This window comes from Fukomys damarensis, unplaced genomic scaffold (assembly GCF_012274545.1).
Source record: "Fukomys damarensis isolate Sample0158 unplaced genomic scaffold, DMR_v1.0_HiC HiC_scaffold_30, whole genome shotgun sequence".
NCBI lineage: Eukaryota > Metazoa > Chordata > Mammalia > Rodentia > Bathyergidae > Fukomys > Fukomys damarensis.
This window is the reverse complement of record NW_022900942.1, coordinates 25,772,911-25,789,194: the sequence shown is the minus strand read 5'-3', so window position 1 is coordinate 25,789,194 and position 16,284 is coordinate 25,772,911.

Genomic DNA, 16,284 nt, shown 5'->3' with positions numbered 1-16,284 from the left:
AAAAAAAAAAAAAAAAAAAAAAAAAGATTTTAAAAAATACAAAGAAAGCTAATTAAAATGGAAGAATGATAACCTTTGGATTCAGCATTCCTAGTGTAAGAGCCTTTCTGAACTAGAGCGACTCCATGTTGACCAGCAAATGACCCAGAGACTTCCCCCCCCCTTATAGGATAAGTAATGATTAATTGTGAATTACTAGGTAACTGCTTGAGAGCAGCTGGGAAACTAGAGAAAAACTGTAACAAACATAGAGACCCAAAGCAAATCACTCCACTCCTTGTTTGCCCGTAACTGAATGTTCTGAACACCACAATCTATAAAACAATGGGTAATCGATCTGCTGACCATTAGTATGTAAGGGTCGAGTACATGATTGATGACCACCAGCTCGGATCAATTGACCACTTGCCTTTGTCCCCTTCCTGTAAGTTTCAAGTGTTAACTCCCTGTAGTCCTTTATAAAATGGCCTCTGACTCTGAGCTAGTTGCCTCTCTGAGCTCCTTGGCTCTGGAAGTGTCATCTGGCCAGACTAATAAAGGTCTATTTGCCACCTAGCCTGGTGTGTTCCTTCCTGGGTGACTCTCGCTGTCCAACAAGTTCCTGGAGACTCACTGAGCTTTAGGGCTCAGCATTGTGGAGGCCTTTTGGCTGTTCACGCTCCACGGAATAAAAGTGAGACTTTGTCTTACGCTAGGTTTGACTGATTTTCTGTTAGTAGTTAGTAACTGTGATTTTTGGGGAAGGTACATTTCTACTGAGCTTCAGTTGTTTAAACTAATTAACAGAGATTTCAGTGGTACCAAATGGGGATAATGAGAGTTAGTGCACAACGTATTAGTCACTTATTCAAACAGGAGTTAATTTTTTTTTTTTTTTACTGGGGATTGAACTCAGGCTCTTGTGCTTGTGAGGCAGGCACCAGAACCACTGAGCTAAATCGCCGGCCCAAACAGGAGTTAATATTAGTTAATAATCAGAACATTGGATACAGACAAACATTGGGTACAGGAAAACATTGTAAAATTTTCAGTCATTAGAACTTTGAAAGGTGTGGAATGATGAGAGTGCTATACCAATTATGGGGAACAGTGTGAGCATTTATTTATTTTTTCAATTTTTATTTTTTTATCAGTACATATTTGCATACATAAAGATCACACATTTTAATTCCTTTTTTATTCACTTGTCACCTCCCCCCTTCATCTCTTGGTGCCTTTCCCATTTGCAAAAGATCTATCTCCCTATCTCCTAAAATCTATATTTTATTTTGGTATCTATTCATATTTTGGGTTTCTCATATAAGAGATACCATGTGACATTTAAGCTTGGGTGTCTGATTTATTCCACTTAATATTATGTTCTCAAGGTGTATCCATTTTCCTTCAAATGACTTAAGTTTATTTTTCTTCACAGGAGAGTCATACTCCACTGTGTATAAATGCCATATTTTCTTTATCCATTAATCTGTTAATGGACATATAGTCTGCTTCCAAGATTTAGCTATTGTGAGTTGTACTGCTGCCGTGAACATGGATATGCATGTATCACTGTAACATGAGATCTTTAACTCTTTTGGGAAGATATTTAGAAAGAAATGGCTAGGTCTACAGGAAATTCTAGTTTTAGTGTTTCAAAGACTCTCCATACTGATTCCCATAATGGTTGTACTGGTTTACATTTCCATCAACAATGTATAAGGATTTCTCTGGTCGGTTCGCACCCCTTCTCCCTCTTCAGCATTTGGTATCAGATTTCTTTGCTTTTCTTTTTTTAAATTTTGGTACTGGGGATAGAAATTGGGACCTTGCACTTGTGAGGCAGGTGGCAGAACCACTGAGCTAAATCCCTGGCCCCTGTTATCAGATTTCTTGATGATACTCTAGAAGGAGTAAGATGGAATCTCAGTGTTGTTTTAATTTTCATTTCTCTATTGGCCAGAGATGTTGAAAATTTATTCATGTATTTATTGGCTATTTGTACTTCTGAGAAGTGTCTGTTCATTTCAATTGCCCATTTCTTATTGAGACTTTTATTTTGGCGGGAGAGTCTAATTTTTTTTGTGTTCTTTATATATTCTAGATATTCTCTGTTTGAAGAATAGGTGTCAATTTTCCCCCCATTCTGTGGATTATTTGTTTACTCTGTTCATTGTTTTCTTTGCTGGACAGAAGCTTTTTAATTTGATATGATCATATGTGTTGATTCTCAGTACTATTTCCTGTGCAAATGGGGTTCTATTCAGAAAGTCCTTGCCAATGCCTACAACTTAAAGAGTTTTACCAATTTTGTCTTCCTGCAGATTGCTTTTGTTTTAACATGTAGATCTTTGATGCATTTTGATTTTAGTTTAGTACACTGTGAGAGATATGGGTCTAGATTCAATCTTCTGCATGTGGACAGCCAGTTTTCCCAACACAATTTGTGAAAAAGGCTATGTTTTCCCTAGCATCTGTTTTTGGCCTCTTTGTCAAAGATCAGATAGCTGAATGTGTCTGGAGTTTCTATATCCTTTATTCTGTTCCACTGATCTACATGTCTATTTTTTGTCAATACCATGCTGCTTTTTCTTTAAATCACTATAACTCTGTAGCATAACTTGAAGTCTGAGATGGTGATTCCTCCTGTTTTACTCTTTGTTTCCCAGGCTTACTCTTGCTATTCTGGGTCTCTTTCAGTGCCATATGAATTTTAGGGATGTTTTCTCTAGTTCTGTGAGGAATACTGTTGGTATTTTGATTGGGATTATATTAAATCTGTATATCAATTTTGGGAGTAAGGCCATTTTGATAATATTGGTTCTGCCTTCCCAGGAGCAGGGGATTTTGTTCCATTTTCTGAGATCCTCTGCAATCTCATTTTTCAGAGTACTGTAGTTTTTGTTGTAGGTTAACTCATAAGTATTTCTTTAGGTTAATTCATAAGTATTTGATTTTTCTTGATGCTATTGTGAATGATATCAATTTCCTAATTTCTTTTTTGGAGAGTTCATTATTTGTGTAGAGGAACATTACTGATTTTTGTAACTTGGCTTTGTCCCTTGCTGCACTTCTCTCAGAGGCTGCATGGCCCCTGACCATCTGACAGAGGGTACATTTAGGAAAAGAATAAGATAAGACAGGTTTACTGCATAAAGGGTGTCTGGGATGGTTAGAGCTCTTGCAAGGCTAAGACCATGAGGCTCTGGACTTGCCACTATTTATTGATTACATAACATTGCAGATGGCATAAAAGCAGGTATAGGGGACAGTGGGGCTGAGGTACGGACATGAGCTAAGCTTGTAAAAAGAGGGACAATGCATTTCTGCAAAAAGCAGGTTGTGGTTAATGAGTAGCCTGTTTGTTTCCTATAGCTAGTTTGTTCTGGAGGAATTGTTGCACAAGAGTCCCCAATTGTGATGTTATCTTGCCATCAGAGATGCCACAGTGTCACTGACCATTGAGGCCTCAACTGTGACCATTGGCATAGGGAATTCTATTTCCACATGTCAGCCGAAGGCTCATTCAGAAAGTTACATAGGCCTAGGACAGACTCACAATTTAATTCATAGCCAATTTATAAGCCAATTCAGTAATATCTGTAGCCTGCTCAGTGTGGTTTCAGCTGGTCTCTGGCACTACTAAATTTGCTTATTAGTTCTAGGAATCTTTAGGTGGAATTTTTTGGGCCTTCTATGTAGAGGATAATTGGCAAATAATGATAATTTGACTTCTTCCTTTCTTATAGATGCCCCTTTTTTTTCTTTCTCTTGCAGATTGCTCTGGCTATTGTTTTGAGAACTGTTAGGAATAGGAGTGGTGATAGTGGATGTCCTTGTCTTGTTGCTGATTTTAGAGGGATTTCATTTTTCCTCACTTCATAGGATCTTGGCTGTTGGTTTGTCATAAGTGGCCTTTAAAAGATTGAGTAAAGTCCTTCTATACCTATTTTATTTAGAGTTTTTAACTATGAATGGATCTTGGATTTTGTTAAAGGCTTTTTCTACATCAATTGAAATAGTCATGTGATTTTTGTGCTTTCTTCTGTTTATGTAATATATTACCTTTACTTTATGTGTTGCCAAAGTGAGCACTGTATTTTAAAAATTTATTTATTTATTTATTTATTTATTTATTTATGCATTTATTTATTTATACTGGGGATTGAATTTAGGACCTTGCACATGTGAGGCAGGCGGCAGCACCACTGAACTAAATCTCTGACCCTATATTATATTTATTGATTTATGTATGTTGAACCATCCTTATATTCCTGGGATGGATCCTACTTAATCATCATATATGATATTTTTGAAGATTTGTTTCATTCTCTTTGTCAGTATTTTGTTGAGAATTTTTGGGTCTATGTTCATGAAAGAGGTTAGCTTGTAGCTGTGCTTTTTTGGTTGGGTCCTGGGTTAGTTACTTTTCTCTTGTTGATGAGATGAACTACCTGACACCCAAAGTTAAGAGGGGAAGGGGTTTATTTGACATTCAGTTTGTACAGGTTTCAATCCATAATAGGCTGGCCCCAAGGCAGGAATAGCAAACAGGCATCACATAGGAGAAACAACATGGCAGGCACAAGGAAGCAAAGGTAAAGTGACCTTCACTCCGTCTTTCTGCCTCTTTTATCTTATCCAGACAACCCGGATTAGAGTGGTGCTAAACTACTCAGGGGTAGTGGTTTAGTAATCAGATGCCCTTAATCCCAGAATCACACATTTCAGATTCAGCTACTCTGACCAGATGAAGCTTTTGGGGAACATTGAGACCCAAGCCATAACAGGTCCTTTCCTTGTTTTGAAATCAGAGTGATGCTAGCTTCGAAGAAAGACTTTGGGAGTATTCTGTTCCTTACATTTCCACTCACGAGTTTGAGAAATATTACTTAGATCTTCCCTAATGTTCTTGTGGAACATTCTGTTAATTTTTAATGACTCTTCAATATTATTTCCCATTATTGGGTTGTTCAGGGTTTTAAAATATTTTCTTGGTTTAGTGTTGGTAATTCATATATATCTAGGAATCTATGCATTTTGTTTGAATTCTCTAATTTACTAGAATACATTTTTTTTTTTTTGTATTGGGGATTGAACTCGGGTCCTTGCACTTGCAAGGCAGGCCACCGAACCACTGAACTAAATCCCCGGCCCTTAGAATATGTTTTCAAAGTAGTTACTAATAATCATCTGGATTTTGGCAGTGTCCATTGCAGTTTTGCCTTTTTTATTTGTAATTGCATTGATTTCTTTCCTTTCCTATTTATTTTTATTTTTTTGGTAAGGTTGGCTAGGGGTTTGTTTATTTTGTTTATTCTTTCAAAGAACAGGGTCTTTGATTCATTGATTCTTTGTATTTAGTCTAAAATTTATTAATTCTGTCTCTAATCTTTATAATTTCCTTCCTTGTACAAATTTTGGATTTGGATTATTCTTGTTTTATTAGGACCTTATGGTGGATCATTGCTTTATTTATTTGCACTTGCTCTGTTTTTCTGATGTGGGCTTTCAGAGCTATAAATTTTCCACTTAGGACTGCTTTCATTGTGTACTGTAGGTATTGTTATGTTATATTGGCATTATTGTTTGATTCTATTAACTGTCTAATTTCTTCCTTAATTTTTTTCTGTGACCCATTGATTAACCAAAAGGGCATTATTTATTATTATTTTCCATGTATCTTCATGGTTTCTGCTGCCAGTGACTTCTAGTTTCATTAAACCATGATGTGATATATACATGGGATGATTTTAATTGTTTTGCGTTTACTTAAGCATGCTTTATGGGTTAGCATGTAGTCTATCTTGGAGAAAGTTTCACATACTGCTGAAAAGAATGTATAGTCTATCGTTGGGTGGAACACTGTAGGTATCTATTACATCCTATTTGTTCAAAGGTTTGATTCATCTCTGATATTTCTTTGTTGATTTTTTTGGTCTAGTTGATTTGCCCATTTGTGACTGGGGTGTTGAGATCCCCCATTACAATTGTGTTGGTGTTTAGAAGATTTTTAAAAGTCCATTAGTGTTAGTTTTATAAAGTTGTTAAATATTATTTATAATTGTTATCTCTTTTCTGTTGTATTGTTCCCTTAATCAATATGTAGTGACCCTCTTCTGACCAGTTTTGGATTAAAATCTGCTTTGTATGAAATTAGCATAGACACTCCTGCATTTTGCTGTGTTCCCATTGCATGGAATATTGTTTTCCATCCTTTGAATTTTAACCTGTGAATTTATTTTTGGATTAAATGTGTTTCTTGTATAAAGCATATTGTTGGGTTTTGTTTCTTTTCTACGCATCTGTGTCCTTTTTGGTGGGAATTGAGGCCATTCACATTGAGAATTATTACTAAAAGGTGATGATTTATTCATGTCATTGCGTTATTTTCTTGTTCTTGATTTACTTTTTTCTCTCGTCTGCCTAATTGCTCATTTTGCTTGGTGTGTTCATTCTATTAGACTTTTTGGCATTGATATCTTCATGTCTCTTTCTAGGATATCCATGAGGATTTCCTGGTGTGCTGGTTTGGTGGTCATGAATTTCTTGAGGTTCTCTTTGTCATGGAAATGCCTTATTTCTCCATCAATTTTTTTTTTGTTTGTTTTTTGAGACAGGGTGTCACTATGTGGTTGAGACTGACTTGGCACTCACTGTGTAGCCCAGGCTGGTCTCAAACTCACAGTGATCCTCCTGCCTCAGCCTCCCGAGTGTTGGGATTGCAGGCATGCACCAGCTCCATCAATTTTGAAAGATAGTTTCGCAAGATATATAAGTCTATTCATGTTGTTGTATCTTCCTGTTTAGTGCAGAAAATATTTCTTTATGTGGATATACCACACTGGGTTTATCTGTTTGCCAGCTGAAAACACAGATTGTCTCCAGGTTTTGGTAATTATGATTAAACATTTTGTGTAAAGGTTTGTAATATATTTTTTTTCCCAAAAATGTTGTTGCTTTACTCTCTTATTTTCTTTGCCTTGCAAAAAGTTATTAGCATAAGAAATCCTATTTGTCTTTCTTTGCTTTTGTTGTCTGTGCTTTGGGGTCATATTAAAAAAAATCATTCCCAAGACCAATTTTTTTTGCAGCTTTAATTGAATTTATTGGTGCATTTTAGGAATACAGTACAGTTACATTCATTGTTGGGATCTTGTACCTCTACATGACAGATCTTGGTTCTCATTTTTTCCCCTTGTCCCTGCCCTCCCTTCACCCCCTCCTCCCCTCCCCATCTACAAACACTTTATTTCCATCTTTTCATTATCTCACATTTTTTCTTTTCCCTTATTACCCTTCCCCTACCCATCCCTCCTTCCCTACACCTTTAGCCCCTTCCCATTTCACAATGCCAGTAAACTTATTAGCATCTTCTGTATTACTGCGGTTTATTCACACCAGAGAAAGTATTTGGTATTTACACATGTGTGCCTTATTTATTTCACTTAGGAGTATATCTTCAATATGTATCCATTTTCCTATGCAAGAATCTACTTTCTTGTTATTTATGGCTGAGTAATATTCCATTTTATAGAAAAACCACATCTTCTTTATCCAGTTTCCAACTGATGGGCAGATGGGCTGTTTCCAAGTTTTAGCTATTACAAACTATGCCGCAATAAACATGAGTGTGTGTACATCACTATGATATGATTCTTTTAGTTCTTTTGGAAAGATACCCAGCAGAGGGATGGCTGGGTCAAATGAAACCTCTAGTCCCAGCTCTTTGAGGTATCTCCATATTGATTTCCATAGTGGTTGCACCAGTCTGCATTCCTACCAACAATGGAGAAGGGTTCTCTTCTCCCCACAACTGTGCAAACATTTGTTATTGTGTGATTTCTTGATAGCAGCCATTCTTTGTGGGGTGAGGTGGAATCTCAGTGTTGTTTTCATCTGTATCTCTTGAATGACCAGTGATGTGGAACATTTTTTCATATATTTAACTTGCTGCTTTTACTTCTTTGTCTGATAAATGTTCATTTCAGATGCCCATTTTTGAATCATGTCTTTATATTTGGGGGGGCTGATTGTTTGGAGTTCTTTATATATTCTAGATAATAGTCCTTTGTCTGAGGAGCAGCTGGTAAATTTTTTTCCCACATTGTAGATTGTCTCTTAGTTCTGCTGATGGTTTCTTTTGCAGTTCAGAAGCTATTTAATAAGATGAGATCCCAGTTGTTGATTCTATCTGCTAGTTCCCATGCTACTGAGGATTTGTTCCTATGCCAGTGTCTTCCAGAGTTTTGCCTAACTTACCTTCCAGCAAGTTTAATGTTTCTGTTTTAATATTTAGATCTTTAATCCACTTGGATTTTAATTTAGTGTATGGTGAAAGATAAGAGTCCAGTTTTAATCTGTGGCAGGTTGACATCCAGTTTTTCCAACACCATTTATTAAAGAGGCTATCTTTCCTCCACTGAGGATGGTCCGCTCCTTTGTCAAAGATGAGGTAGCTGAGTACATCTGGGTTTGTTTTTGTGTCTTCCAGTCTGCTCCACTGATCCTCAGGCCTGTTTCTTTGCTAGTACCATGCTGTTTTTATCACAGTGGCTTTGTAGTGTAGTTCCAAATTGGGAATTGTTATACCTGCTGCCATGTGTCTATTGCCTAGGATGGCTTTTGCTATTCTAGGTCTCTTATGGTTGCAAATGAATTTTTGGATTCTTTTTTCTAGTTCTGTGAAATATAGTGTTGGAATTTCAATTGGCTTTGTATTGAATCTGTATAGCAGTTTTGGAAGTATGGCCATTTTCACTATGTTGATTCTTCCTACCCAGGAGCAGGGGATATCTTTCCATTTTTTTTTATCCTCTTTAATTTCTTTTTTCAGAGTGCTGTAATTTTCAGTGTAGAGATCTTTTGCTTCTTTTGTTAGATTGGTTCCTAGATTCTTCATTTTTTTGGATGCTATTGTAAAGGGAATTTTTTTCCTTCTCTCTCTCAGTGAGTCTTTTATCTGTGTATAAGAAGGCTATTGATTGTTGGGTGTTCACTTTGTATCCAACTACTCTACTGAATCTGTCAGTAAAGTCTAGAAGTCTTTTGGTGGAGTTTTTTGGGTCTTCAATGTAGAGTATCATATCATCAGCAAATAATGATAGTTTAACTTCTTCCTTTCCCATCTTTATTGCTTTAATTTCTTTCTCTTGTCTGCTTGCTGTGGCTAATGTTTCCAGAACTATATCAAAGAGGAGTGGTGATAGTGGGCATCCTTGTCCTGTTCCTAATTTTAACGTGAAAGTTTTCAGTTTTTGGCCATCTAATATGATGTTGACTGTTGGTTTTTCATAGATAGCCTTTATTAAGTTCAGGTATAGACCATCTATGCCAATTTTTTTGCAGGTTTTTTTTTATCATATCATGAATATAATGTATTACATTTATTAATTTATATATGTTGAACCACCCTTGCATCCCTGGAATAAATCTGACTTGGTCAGGATGTATGATCTTCTTGATGATCCTCTGTATTCTGTTTGCTAGTATCTTATTGAGGATTTTTGCATCTATGTTCATTAAGGAGATTGGCCTGTAGTTCTCTTTTTTTAGTTGTGTCTTTCCCTGGTTTGGGAATCAAAGTGATACTTGCTTCCAGGCATGAATTTGGAAGTCTAGCTTCCCTTTCAATTTCATTGAAAAGTTTGAAGAGTAATGGTAGTAGTTCTTCTCTAAATATCTTGTGAAATTCAGCAGTGAATCCATCAGGGCCTGGGCTTTTCTTTGTTGTTAAATTTTTAATTACATTTTCAATTTCACTGACTGTAATTGGGGTGTTTAAAATGTTTTTATCTTCTTTGTTCAACTCTGGTAATTCATAAGTATTTACAAATTTGTCCATTTCTTCTGTGTTTTCCATTTTATTGGAGTACAGGTCTCAAAGTAGGTATTCATGATCCTCTGGATTTCTTTTGGATCTGTTGTGACTTCACCTTTTTTCATTCCTGATTGCATGGATCTGAGCCTTTTCTTTCCTTTTTTGATAAGATTAGCTAAGGGTTTGTTAATTTTATTTATTCTTTCAGAAAACCTGCTCTTTGTTTCATTTATTTTTTATATCATTTTCTTAGTTTCCATTGCATGTATTTCTGCTCAGATCTTTATAATTTCCTCTCTTGCTCAAGCTTTGGGTTTTTCTTGGTCTTGTTTTTCTAGGAGTCTAAGTTTCACCATTAGGTTGTTTATTTGAGCCCGCTCTGTTTTCCTAGTGTTGGCATTCACTGCTATGAATTTTCCCTGTACAACTGCTTTCATTGTGTCCCATAGATTCCTGTATGTTGTATCGGCATTTTCATTTGTTTGTAAAAACTGTCCAATTTCTTCTTTAATTTTCTCTGTAATCCATTGATTGTTTAGAAGAGTGTTGTTCAGTTTCCATGGCTTGTGAAGTTCCTACAGTTTCTTGTGCTATTTATCTCCAGCTTGATTGCACTATGATCTGATAATATACAGGGGATGACTTCAATTCTTTTGCATTTATTCAGACCTGTTCTGTGAGCCAATATGTGGTCTGTCTTGGAGAATGATCCATGTGCAGCCAAAAACAATGTATATTCTGATTTTGTGGGGTGGGAATGCTCTGCAGACATCTATTAAGTCCATGTGTTCCAAAGCTTGGTTCAGTTCTATTATTTCATTGTTGATTTCTGCCTAGATGATCTGTCAATTTGTGATAATGGGGTATTTAAATCTACCACTACAATTGTATTAGTGCTTATTTGGCTTTTCATGTTACTTAATATTTGTTTTATATAGTTGGGGACATTTATATTTGGTGCATATATGTTTATGATAGTCAACTCTTCCTCTTGAGTTGTTTCCTTTACAAGGATGTAGTGCCCTTCTTTGTCTCTCTTAATGAATTTTGGTTTGAAATTTACTTTTTCTGAGAATAAGATTGCTACCCCTGCTTTTTTCTGGGCTCCTGATGCATGGAGAATTGTTTTCCATCCTTTCACTTTCAGTCTATGAGCTTCCTTTTGCACTAGGTGCGTTTCTTGTATACACATATTGTTGGATTTTTCTTCTTAATCCATTCTGCCAGTCTGTTGCTCTTGATTGATGAATCGAGGCCATTAACATTGATGGTTATAATTGATATGTTCTGACTTATTATTGTCATGTTATTGTCCTTTTGTTGACTCTTTTTACTTTTTCTCCCCTCTCCTTTTAGTTTCTTGCCTTGCCTATTTGATTTGCTCTGTTGGGCCTTATGGTATTGTGACCTTCATTGTCCTTTTCTAGGATCTTGTTTAGAATTCCTTGTAGTGTTGGTTTGGTGTTCATGAAGTTTCTCAGGTGTTCTTTGTCATGGAAGTATCTTATTTCCCCATCTATTTTGAAAGAGAGTTTTGCAGGATACATCAGTCTAGGTTGGAGGTTGTTTTCTTTTAGGACTTGAAATACCTCACTCCAGGCTCTCCTTGACCTAAGGATTTGTGTTGAAAAGTCTGCTGTGATTCTAATGGTCTTTCCTTTGCATGTAATTTGTTTCTTTTCTCTTACTGCTTGTAGAATTTTGTTCTTCTGGGATCTTGATTATTATATGTCTAGGTGTAGATTTTTTTTTTTTTGATTGTGACTAGTTGGAGTTTTATATGCATCACTTATCTGTATGTGTAATTCTTCCCTTCTGTTTGGGAAGTTTTCTGTCATTAATTCTGTGAAGAGCTTTTTTAAGTCATTTGTGTTTTCTCCTGTTGTTTCATGGATTCCTATCAGTTTTACGTTATTTTTCTTTGCATCATCTAGAAGTTGTTGGATCAATTTCTCATGATCCCTTACTGTTTTTGAGAGACCTCTTTCTTCATGGTCACTGAATGTGATCCTATTTTCTATATCTGAAATTCTATCTTTGTAATCTTTTATTCTGTTGCGTACACTTTCAATAGAGTTTTTAATGTCCTAGATATCTGTTTGAATCTGTTATATGGATTCCATTTCTTTCCTCTGTTGGGCATTCATTGTTTCCATATCTTTCTTATGCTGAGTGTTATGGCTTCTTTCAAGGTCTTGAGCTCATCTATATTTTTGTCAGTTTCTGTTCTAGAGTCTCGAATCATGACTTCCATTTTGCTCTTCACCTGTATGGTTAACTGGGAAATTATTTCTGATTTGAATTTTTCTATAGCCTGATTTCCTTATTCCCCTGGAATTTGCCAATGATGAAGTGGAAGTCTGTCTTTGTGTCTTGCTTAATTGTTTTCTCATTTTTATTTTTTTTGTTGAGTTGTCCTTGGTTTAATTTCTAGGTTATTACTTAAATCTTCCTGATATAGTTGCATTTTAGCTTGTGAGTCTCTAATGACTCATAGACATCCTCATTTTCATAATATCAGAGAAAACAACTCATTAAATCAATCACAATCCTTTATCCCAATTGATACATTCAGCAGCCCAATAGGATCAAACACAGCTTGCAAATTGACCACTTGTGGTAGTCATTAATTTATCACCTTTAAACCATGTGAATGAAATTAATATAAAGAAGCAGCCCAAAATATGTTTGCAGTGAATACGCTTTTCAATATAGCATCTTTACTGTTTAGGTTGGGGGGGTTTAGACTGAGTTAGGATGAGAGGAGTTGATAAGTCAAAGAATTGGAGAAGGTTTGAAGTAAAGCCAGAGGACGTAGAATGAGCATACTATCTTTACGAAGCTATTGACTTCAAAGGGGATAGACAGAGTGCAGGAATAAGGACAACAATATATCCCCTTAACAGTAACAGGGGCTTGCCTTCCCTTGAAGCTATGGAGCCATGAGTGAGGTAAAATGACAGGAGAAAAGAACCTAAAGAAACAAAGAAAAAATAATAAAAGAAGAAGTCTGAGTTAGGGCAGGAGCAGGAATAAAAAGGGAGATGAGGGATAATATGGTGGAGCAAGAGATTGAGTTGGAGAGAGAACAGAAAAAAGAAAGAAATTTTAGGGTGGAATGAGGGAAAAAAAAAAGAAAAAAAGAATTTGAAGGGCATCTTTCAGACTATATCTCTGTTTTCATATTATACCACATGTACAGCCATATGCAGAACCAAATCCCCTGATCTCAGCTAGCCAATGGCAGGCAACTCAGATTGACCTCAGTCCACAAGGCCTAACTTGAGTTTCCCAACCCACAGGGATGAACTCCACTCAGTTCTATTACAGGTTTCCCCTGCCCTTTCTTTAAAGATGTTCAAAGTTGGGAGCCCAGAAAAATACCCTTCATGACCACCTATGCCTCTACAGAATGGGTCTAAGGACTGGCCCAATCAGGAAGTTTGAGAACAGGGGAGGGAGGGAGGTGGCTTCCCTTCCTTACTGGATCTGGTGGCATGCAGTTGGGGAGGTCACGGACCCGCTGGGTGGGCCTGAGCAGGTGGCTGGAGAGACCTCCTCCAGGGTCCTTGCTTCCTTACTCCCAAGACTAATGTTGTGGAGCTTTTCCTCTCAGTTTTCTCATAGTAGTTTTTATAGTTTCACATCTTACATTCAAGTCTGTAATTCATTTTGCATTCTTTGGTATATATTGTGAGATATAGATCAAATTTCATTCTTCTGCATGAGAATATCCAATTTTCTCAATACTGTGTACTTGAGACTATCCTTTCCATGTTGTATGTTCATACTCCTTTTGTTGAAATTCCATGTTGGGGGGAAGCAGGGGAAGGTGATATGGGGATTGAATCTTTACACTGTTATATTCCTAGTCCTTTAAAATTTTTTTTTCTTTTTAGACAGGATCTCCCTATATTGCCCAGGCTAAGCTTGTGATCTGCCTGTTTCCACCTCCCAGATGCCTGGGATTACAGGCATGCACTACTTTGCCCAGTGACCCTTTTTATTGAAATTTATTTATCCGTAAATGCATGGGATTGTTTCTGAGCTTTATCCTGTCCTACTATTTGAAATGTCTTATTTTTATGACAGCAGCATACTGTTTTGATTACTTAGCTTTAAGTTAGGATGCCTGGAGCTTTGTTCTCTTTTCTCAATATTGCTTTGGTTGTTCTGGGTCTTTTGAGGTTCCATACAGATTTGGGGATTTTCTATTTCTAAGAAGAATGAGATTGAAATTTTGATAGTGATTGTGTTTAATTTGTAGGTCACTTTGGAAAGGATGGACATTTTAAGGATATTTTCTTCCAAGCAATGGACATGATGATTTTTTCCATTTATTTGGATTTTTTCAATTTCTTTTAATGTTTTATAGTTTTATTATAAAGATGTTTCACCTCCTTTTTCACATTGTCAATTATCTAATTAGGATCCTATGTACCTCCTTGGTTAGTTGCATTTACACCTAATATTTTATTTACCTTTTTGTTGCTATAGTTAATAGGATTGTTTTCTTAATTTTGTGGGGGACAATTTGTTGTTAGTGCATTGAAATGCTATTGGGCTTTGAATGTTAATTTTGTATCTTGTAGCCTTACTGAATTTATCATTTCTAACAGTTTTTTTTTTTTTGGTGGAGTTGTTAGAGTTTTCTCTGTATAAGCTCATGCTATTAGAAAACTGTGACAGTTTAAATTATTTCTTTTTCTACATTGCTGGGGATTGAACTCAGGGCCTCTCATACTTTTTCTATTAGGATGCCTTATATTTATTTCTCCTGTAAAATTGCTCTGGCTATTTCTAGTGCTGTGCTGACAAGAAATGGTGAGAGAGGGCATCTTGTATTTTTCACATCTTATCAGAAAACTCTTCAAGTTTTACTTTCAACAGTAAAAGTTATGTGGGCTTGTCTGAATCATGAAGAAAACTGAGTATGTTACCTGTAGGCAGACTGACTCATGAAGAAAGAGAAAAAATTTGAACAGACCAATAATGAGGAGTGAGATTGAATCAATAAGAAAAAGTCTTCCATTAAAGAAAACATCAGGAGCTGGGTATGGTGGCTCACACCTGTAATCCCAGCACTCCGGAGGCTGAGGCAGGAGGATCTGAGTTTGAGACCAGCCTGGGCTACATAGTGAGTTCCAGGTCAGTCTCAACTACATAGTGAGACCCTGTCTCAAAAAACAAACAAACAAACAAACAAAAAACAAAACAAAACAAACCCAAAACAAAACAAAAAAAGAGAAAACATCAGGTCTAATTAGTTTTATATCTCAATTCTTCTTAATATTTAAAGGAGCACCAATACAGATCATTCCTCAATTTTTCTAAAAATGTGAAGACAAGGGAATGTTTCCTATATTTCCAAACTCATTTTTCCCTGGCCATTGGAACCAATTGGAACTAGAGCACTCCAAGAAAAGAATTATAGGCCAATATACCTGATAGCCACTTTATCTGCTGATTTGAGCACAGTTGTTGTTCTTCCCTGAAGAGACAGATTGAGTTCATCATACAATGAGTAAGCAAGTTTTGAGACTCTTTCTGTGTCACCGAAATGTACTGCTAATGGTGGTGTTTTTTTTCTTTTTTTAAGAAATCTCTGAAGCACTTTTCATAACTCAGAAACTCCAGCCAGTGATCCACCTTTAGAATGCCATCTCACTTCTGTTGATAAAAGAAAACATGTTTGGGATGTGGTGCCACAGAGGAGCCCGGCTTCTGCACCACACTCTGGTAGGCATACCCCTTTGACCTGGTGCCACAGAGGAGCCCAGCTGCACAGGCACCAATACAGCAGTGTTGGTGCCTCCCTAAACAAGAGAAAGAGGGCCTCTTTGAGGCTCATCAATGAACACTGAAGCCCAGTGGAAAAGTGAGGAAAATCTGTGAGAAAGGCACACCACACCACCATAGTTGTTGTCCTCTCTGGTACAATGAAAATGAGCTTGCCTCAGAGACATTAGATTCAAAACTTAAAGACCAGCTATATCTGGAAGATCAAAGTATTAGCCCAGGAATTAAATCAAGGACAGGACCAACAACAAAAATAGAAATGTGAAGGCATTTAAACAAGACACAAACACAGACTTCACCCCACCAAAGGAAAACTCTGGGGGAAATGAGGTGGAAAAGTCTGATAGTCAACAGTCAGCATAGAAAGCTGATAGCACAGAAAGTAAAAAACAGATAAATGAGGCTCTAGAAAAATTCAAAGTAGAAATAATTTCCAAGATAACCACAGAGATGGCGAGAAGAATGAAAGGTGTGATTAGAGACTCTAGAATAGAAACAGATAAAAAAAAAAATGAGCTCAGGAACAATGATGGAAACCACAAATGCCCAGAATAGGAAAGAAATGGAAACCTTGAATGCCCAACATAGAAAAGAAATGGGAAGCATGACATATTCAAACAGATATCCAGATTTGAAACTCTATAGAAAGAAGGATGAATGAATGTGAAGATAGACTTTTAGATATAGAA